Genomic DNA, 7914 nt, shown 5'->3' with positions numbered 1-7914 from the left:
TGATATATTATTGCTGGCGAGCGTTAGCGAGACAGCACACTATTCTTGTCAATAGAGGAAAAAATCCAAAATTTTGTCTGTCAGATGTAAGACTCGAAGCTTGCGCAGTAGAGCATTATCCGGGATGGCATGGTTGAGACGACAATCATGCGCAAATCACATGGCTGACATATAATCCGGGATACATACCTCACTTTCCACTTGAGAATCACGAGGTGCAGTTGACGTTTGCTTTTGTAATCATTCATCAAGGTCACGAACGGAAAGATATCACTTTCCACGGGATTCATCATTGATCCGTTTCTTGACCTTGATGAATATTCACACGCAAATGAAGGCATCTAGCAAATAAAAATATTTAGAAATACTTACCTATTTGTTTTATGGCAAAGTCAACTGCGCCTCGAAACCGTCTGTGCGTAAGATCGTGGTAACATTTTCCTGTGGAAAGTGATCTCAATTCTCAAGCGGTGGATCTATAAAAGCAGCCAAACACAAATTGATCTCTTTCCGTTCGTGACCTTGATGAATGATTTAAAACAGAAGCAAATAAAGACAGCAAATAGAAAAAATACCGTGGAGACTAATAATTCAAAATCTGCGAACCACTCAACTGTGAAATCAAAGGACTCGTTGTACTTTGACACGAGTTCTTCGCCCTTGGAGCCCAATCATTCAAAATCTGTGGAGTTTGTGCAGGCTAATTCGACCGTTCAGTCATGCTCTTTCGGTCCGTAAGTGTGTCCGTTGAGGCAAAAGAATTTAAAACATGTCGATCGCTCGTCGAAGCGAACTGTGCAACGGTAAAATCAGATGATGGCTTCACTCTGAAATCAAACGACTCGTTGCACTTTCACTCGAGTTCTTTGCTCGTGGAGCCAAATAATTCAAAATCTGTGCTGTTTGAGGCGGCTGATCCGTTCACTTCACCAACACCCCCATCCCACAAAAAAGAAGCGTTTTCAACATTTCTTCCCCAGTGTGGGTTATACAAATCACTAAACCTGCCATGACCCATTTTCAAAACCAATGCTTGCTGTAGTCATGATTTTTACAACTCATCCAACTGAAACCTACTCTCCCTACCCTCAAAGTCGACCCCCTTTTCCAAACCCATTCACTGTTTAATTAAATCCCCACAACTTTATCCCCCTTCGCCAGCACCCACTTTCATACTGAAATCACTAGTATAATTATAAAGAGACCGACCTGCGACATTTGTTGCACAGGATATGCAAGTTGGTATTATGATACTTGCAGAACAATAATTAGTATTTCATTCCGAATGTTGCGTTACGTAACGAGATTTAGTCAAAATGTCTAATGATCCTGGCGAAATAATAACGTTAAACTGCAACGAGACAGGAATGGGAGAGTCTGTCTTTTGGCCGAGGGTCGAGGGTTCCAAGATTCCAAGTCGAGGGTACCAATTTTTCCTGTTTTTCTTTTTTTCCAAATTATAAAAAAATATATAAAATCACTTTAAGGAAAAATAAATAAATGAATATTTTTTATTTATGAATTGTCCTTTCATTTTTCCTACACTCCATAGAGACCGTCCGGTCCCGCGCGTGTATGTAAATGAAAACCGTGGGGGATTTATTGACCGGTTGCGCAAAGTGTTGGTTTTTTTTTTGTCCTTACCTCGCGCTTGTCTCACCAAATTTCCCTGCGAAAAGAAAAAACCTCTGTAGACAGGTTCAATTTCATAAATTTCACCGACGCTCTGTAGCTTGGAAATGTCAAGAAAAACTAAAGCGGTTCATTGACCCCAGGTTATTGACGGAGTTTCATTATACCCCACATGTCGTGAAAACAATAATGAAGTGTCAACGGGGTTTTACGGTCATATTTCTTTGCTGCGTTTCATTATATGTAACGAAATGGAACTTCCATGTAGTTACTGGAAAGCTTGACTTTTCGACTTTTCGTGGGGAAACGAAATTTGATAAATGTGACCGAGAAGAAAACAAATGGGTTTCATCGACACTCTGCGATTCGTAGTAACGTAGTTACGCGGCAAATCTAAGCAATTAATTTATTCCTGATCAAGTTTTTGGTGGGATGTCCACCCACTCCCCCCCCCCCCCCCCCCAAAAAAAAAAAAACCTCTGGGACAATGACCACGTTTAAAATTGTTTTTTTTTATTTCTTATTTATAATTTTTTTTTATTTATTTTTCCTTAAAGTTATTTTATATATTTTTTATAATTTGGATAAAAAGAAAAACAGGAAAAATTGGTTCCCTCGTCTTGGAACCCTCGCCCTCGACTTGGAACCCTCGACCCTCGACCCTCGACCAAAAGACAGACTCGGAATGGGATATCTTTTCATTGGCTCCTGTTGTCTCGGCTGAACTGCTGGCTAATTAGCAGTAAGAAACAATACACAAATTTTAAAAAGAGATTAATTGGGGCTACCATAGTAGGATTTCGGGCTATTAATCGTAGAAAATAGTAGTATTTTTATAGTTTTTTTGAAATTAGAGGTGCAGAAAAGCAATATTTTTAAGGGGAAAATTTCCATATACGGTACTGATTCATTAGGAGTGATGTCACAAAATAAACGTACAGAACGACATCGTAAAACTTTGCTGTCATGGAATGGTTTCGCCTGTTGTTTTGATGATAATTTTGTAATGAATACTCGTTTTGGAAGAGATTGAAAATGACTGATAGTAAATATATTAAAAAGTTTCATTTAACATATTTGCCATGTTAGTTTCCTTTTACCTCAGTATTAAGCTGTTCTCTCGGCTAAGAGTCTAAAGACCTCTTTACTGTGATAGCTCTATTTATGTCACAAGAAATTAGAAGAATTTTGATAAATAAAACATCTTTTCTAGAACGTACTTTGAAAATTATCTGGTCTGATTTGTGCTGATAAGACTATTGACAGCTTATCTAGTCAATTTAACAATCGTTAGTATTTGGAAACATATATCTCCCAGTTCGTAAACGACCTCAGGGTAAAATCTCACAGATCTTCTTTTGGGTTTGTTTGTACTGAGTATTTAGGGAGTAAAGTGCCACGCGGCGACTGAACTTCTGCTGCTGATACAGAATAACAGATGCATTAGGCAATCCGAAAACACCTTCGGTAATAAAGGCTTAGCAAGCCACAAACTATATCTATTTACGGAAGATATAAATACTATAAATACAAACGAAACCAATGATGCAAAAAAGAATTATATTCAACATTGTCCATATAAGTTTATCGTCCATTCTTGATCATTGTTATTTTACTGTCGTCTTGTAGACACGATGCATCCTACTAAGTGTACAACAAGGAATACCACAACAACGTTAACATATCTTTCTTTCCACCAAATTTTAAACAACAGTGACTATTTCAGCTATCAATAGTAGTATTCATCATTTACAAATGGGCTTTCAAATACACTTCACAATTCAAAAACATTTTACAAGTCAACGACATCTCATAGGCTTTCAAACATTTCTCTCTCATAGATCTCTGTTTAAGTTCGCCAAACGACTCGACCAAAATTTACTAACTGTTCTATATTAATGCGTAGCAAACAGCGCGTGCATTAGTAAGCAATATGAACGTACCGAGAAGCAAGCTAAAACACATGTAAAACCAAACTGCTGTTTCTTGCCGTGTACAGAATGAAGTTGAACCACGTACCTCGTGTAAATCTACAAAGTTCTCGTTCCCTCGTATCGTGGTGCCTAGCGACCTCGTTTCCATGACTACCCTTCCCAGGTAATGTCTTTGCACATTTTTGACCTCAAATATAGCCATAGCTACACCCGACTAAATAACAATTATTCCATGAGACCGCGTTGGATATGAAGTGATACGCGCGAGTTGGTTATGATCACTTCATATCCAACAAGGTCGAATGGAATATGTTTTAGTATATTCTCAAATCGGGTTTTTTGCCGCCGATTTTTATTTCAACAATTTTACCAAGCGGTCAAAAGAGCATACAACTTCCGGTCACATGCGCGCCGTGATCACCTGATTATTACATCACTGGATGATCTGAATGAAATTTGACAGCTACACAAACGACAAACTGTGTTCAACTGTTAACGAAAATCAACCTTGAAATATTCAACCGTTCAAATGCAAGGAAAAAAGACAGCTTCGGAAGTTCGTCGCTTTCAAAGAGCCTCTGGATTTGATCTCTTGACACTGCTTTCTTGTGGACAATTCCAGCTATTTTACCCGTCTTTCTGAGATCCTTTAATTTACAAAGGCATCCAAAATTTTATTGGCTTCGGTAAACATAGCGTCGAAGATGATAGAAAAAGGCTTGTTGTTTGGTGGCGAGCGAAGAAAGTGATCTATGGCGGCTCGAATGGACTTCAAGGATGTGTTTTTGAAATACGTGCCGTCTTTCTTCCTTGCAGAGGTATAGTAACATTTAAGGCATTCATTGAGCTCCTCTTTGGACATGTCTTCAATTCGTTTCGAAAATTTTGTGGCAACAGGACTTGACAGCCATTCTGTATATAACAAGGTGAGAATTTTTGTCGTTGTTACGCAGTTATAAAATTATCAAAATATCGACAGTGAACTTAACAACTGTTGCTAGTTTTGGAGTAAAACTCCCAGATACGTAGTCTACCATTAAATATGTTCATGCCGAACTTTGTGGCTTTTTTCGTTTTTTCTGGAACAGCATTGTCTAGTATCTCTTGAAGTTTAGTGGGAGACAGCTCCTGAAACCTGCCAGTATCGGTCATTATGGAGAGCTGAAGTTAAAAACTTCGTGCGGAAAATTTTTAAACTTGGCGCACTATTTTCCATATTAGGTGAAACTCCGACTAAAGTGCTCATAGTCGGAGTTAATGAGCCAATTAGAGAGCTAGAAATGCAATAGTCGGAGCTGAGAATATACTAAATAAAATTAGCCAATACGCAGACGACATGTACTGTTATCCTAGATAATTTGGTAAATGAATTTCTCTGTACGCTGTCAAAGAGCAAGCAGAAATGGTTCAGTAGTGTATTTCAAAATGGAATATTTTTTTTTTGGTCAAATGGTTTACTCAAACAATGAACATCTTAGACAGATGAGAAGCTGCCTTCGGTCCTCTGTGAGTGGAAACCGTGTATCTTCCAAGTCAAGTCCTGCCTCGGGCACGCTTGTAAATAGCCAGCTGGTTTGCCTCCTGCCAGTTGGGATTTTTTTTAAACATGTTACGTTCGATTTGATTATTATTTGTTTCCTGTTATTTCTGAGTGGAATGCCTGTAAACTAGCTTTGGGTAGCTAACCGCATTTCCACTATAAACAAAGCATTTTTTTTCCATGTCGATACTGTTGTACAATGGTTTGACTTAATTGTGCGCTGCTTTTATCGAGTAAAAGTATGACAAATACCGCGGCTTGTACTAGCTATGATCGCTGTTACTTTCGCACCAAATTTTCGCTCATTGAAATCAGACCCACCGCACAGACTGTTCCATTTCAAGCTTCACTATCTTTGGCGGTCTTCGATATGTCAAAACAACAATAAATCTCCACGAGAGTTATGGAACGGTTAACAAATTCGAGAACTCTAACAGCACTCGAGCGTGATGTTACAATGATCGCTTGCACGAAAACTCTAACTCAAATACACGCCGCATCAAGAAAGTATCACCACGTGATCAAGTTACCACGCAAGGACAACAGGCCTGCATAAAACCGTATAGTATCACCCTTAACCATTTAGTTTCGTTTGTTTATTCCGTTTATCCATTTCTCACTAAAATAAGCCATTTGTTCTTCCGCTGAACTACTGCACATTAATGGGAACCATTTGATATTCGGCTAAACGATTTGACTTCCTGCTTGATCTTTTGCTATTCATTTTGCATTGGGATTAAGCTTGGAGAATTGAGCCAAAAACGTAACAAAACCTTTGACAATGACGAGCTGCGCAAAAGGAACTGTATAAACAAACTGGCACTCTTTGCTTTGTCTGTTTAATTTAATAGTCTATGACGCAATTTCTTTTGTGCGTAATGTTTTGGAGAATGAAGGAAGGGTTCGTAAGACGCCATCTTTCCATTTGTCGGAACTGGCCAGCATCCTAGAAACCGTCATTTCCAGAAAAATCGTCAAAAACAGAAGAAATTTCCCTGAAGAGGCGGCCATGTTCTCTGCTGACAACGATTTCACCTTTCCTGGTGTTTTGTGGACTGTTTCCAATGCCTATGTAAATTCAACCTATGCCAGGCAAAACTGGGCTGAGTTAATTCAAGAACGCTCCGGTCGTCTTACGCATTTCGCCTGTATCCTGTCAACTTTAATCTCAAGTCGTATGGCTCCAGAGCTTTTGCTGTTTCGGCCCCAGAATTCTGGAACAAACTACCTGTTGACATCCGTTTTTGTGACAATTTAAATCTTTTTAAACGCCAACTTAAGACTCATCTTTTTACGAATTATTTTAAACAGATATGAATTCTTTTCATCTTTGTAAAGTGCTTAGAACAGGACTGGATAAGCGCTATATTGTAGTTATTATTATTATTATTATTATTATTATCATTATTATTATTATTATTATTATTATTATTATTATTATTATTATTATCTTGCCTTGTCTTGATTTCCTGTTTTGAAATTGTTTGTAACTAATTTTAATAGAGTTGTTAATACATGACTAATTAACTACAAGTAATCATTGATCATTGATTGATCACCAAGAGCAGTTAAGATCCGGAAGTGTCTGCTTTTCGCGCGTGGGATGAGTTGACAGACAGCGGAATATTTTTTTTTGTAAAATACCACAAATTTTCGAGTCAAATCACTCTCGTAAGCGACCGCGATCACTTTTAGAGCAGAAAGTTTGGGATTTTCTTTTGTTTTTTAACCTCTTGTAAGCGACCACTTGACAGCTGATAATGTATGGATGAAACTTTTACATTGCATTCTGAACACAACGCGAACTTAGGTCAGACGACACACAAGTAACAATCAGGAACAATAGATTCAAGTTGTAGCTATAATGAGAATTATCTCTCGTTCGCCATATTGGTTAAGATTATCAGGGGCAACCCATTTACGATCTTGAAATTCGAAGTGAAAATATTTTCGAGGCTACTAAACATTATTAGATGGGTTTGGATGAGAATTGGCGAATGGAGTAAGACTCAGCAGTTACCATATGCTAATGGCAAAAACATCAAGGCCCCGTATGGTCTGACCTCTCATAAGCTACCACCTCCCATAAGCGACCGACTCAGTCTTGGCATTTTGGGTGGTCGCTTACGGGAGGTTCGAATGTAGTTTATATCGAGCTGGGGAGGAGAAACCAATTGAAAGATATAAGGCAAGATTAAAATCGGAGAAGAACATCGCTCTATTTCAGCATTTGAAAGAAATCTGATCGATTTTCTTGAAGCATTGTAAGCTAGCTAGCAAGGTTGTTATTTTAACAGGCTTAACAGGCATATATCAGCTCATACAATTAAATATACTTTTGATGTATGGCATCGTCGTTCCTTGTTTACCGTACATGCTGTTTCATATACATTACATTTCTATACATATAGTAATATTGTTACTGAAGTAGTATGCTATATATGTCCATTACAAAGCCGTAGAATGGCCAAACGTTTAACCGTTAGCCGTAAAAGCCATCACCCCATTGAGACCCTCTTTGAATATTACACACAGTCACATATCTGTTTATATGAACATGCAAATAAATTATTAACTCAGTGAGGCATTCATCGGTGAGCCCGTGGATAGAAACAAGTTTCACTAGTAGTATGGCCCTGATTTGAAATATTTGGCGAAAACGTTGAAGAAAAAAGGGAATATAAGCTTAAGCTTGATACAAGAAAGCCATCATGAATAAGCGCTGTCATTTATTCGCATTGTACATTTCGCTGATTTTTTTTTTTAATTTTATCCTCCCTCCGCGATTGAGCTAATTGAAAAGTTTTA

This window comes from Pavona decussata, unplaced genomic scaffold (assembly GCF_977016875.1).
Source record: "Pavona decussata unplaced genomic scaffold, jaPavDecu1.1 SCAFFOLD_215, whole genome shotgun sequence".
NCBI classification, from domain to species: domain Eukaryota; kingdom Metazoa; phylum Cnidaria; class Anthozoa; order Scleractinia; family Agariciidae; genus Pavona; species Pavona decussata.
The sequence above is the reverse complement of the archived record's forward strand: the minus strand, read 5'-3'. Positions refer to the sequence as shown.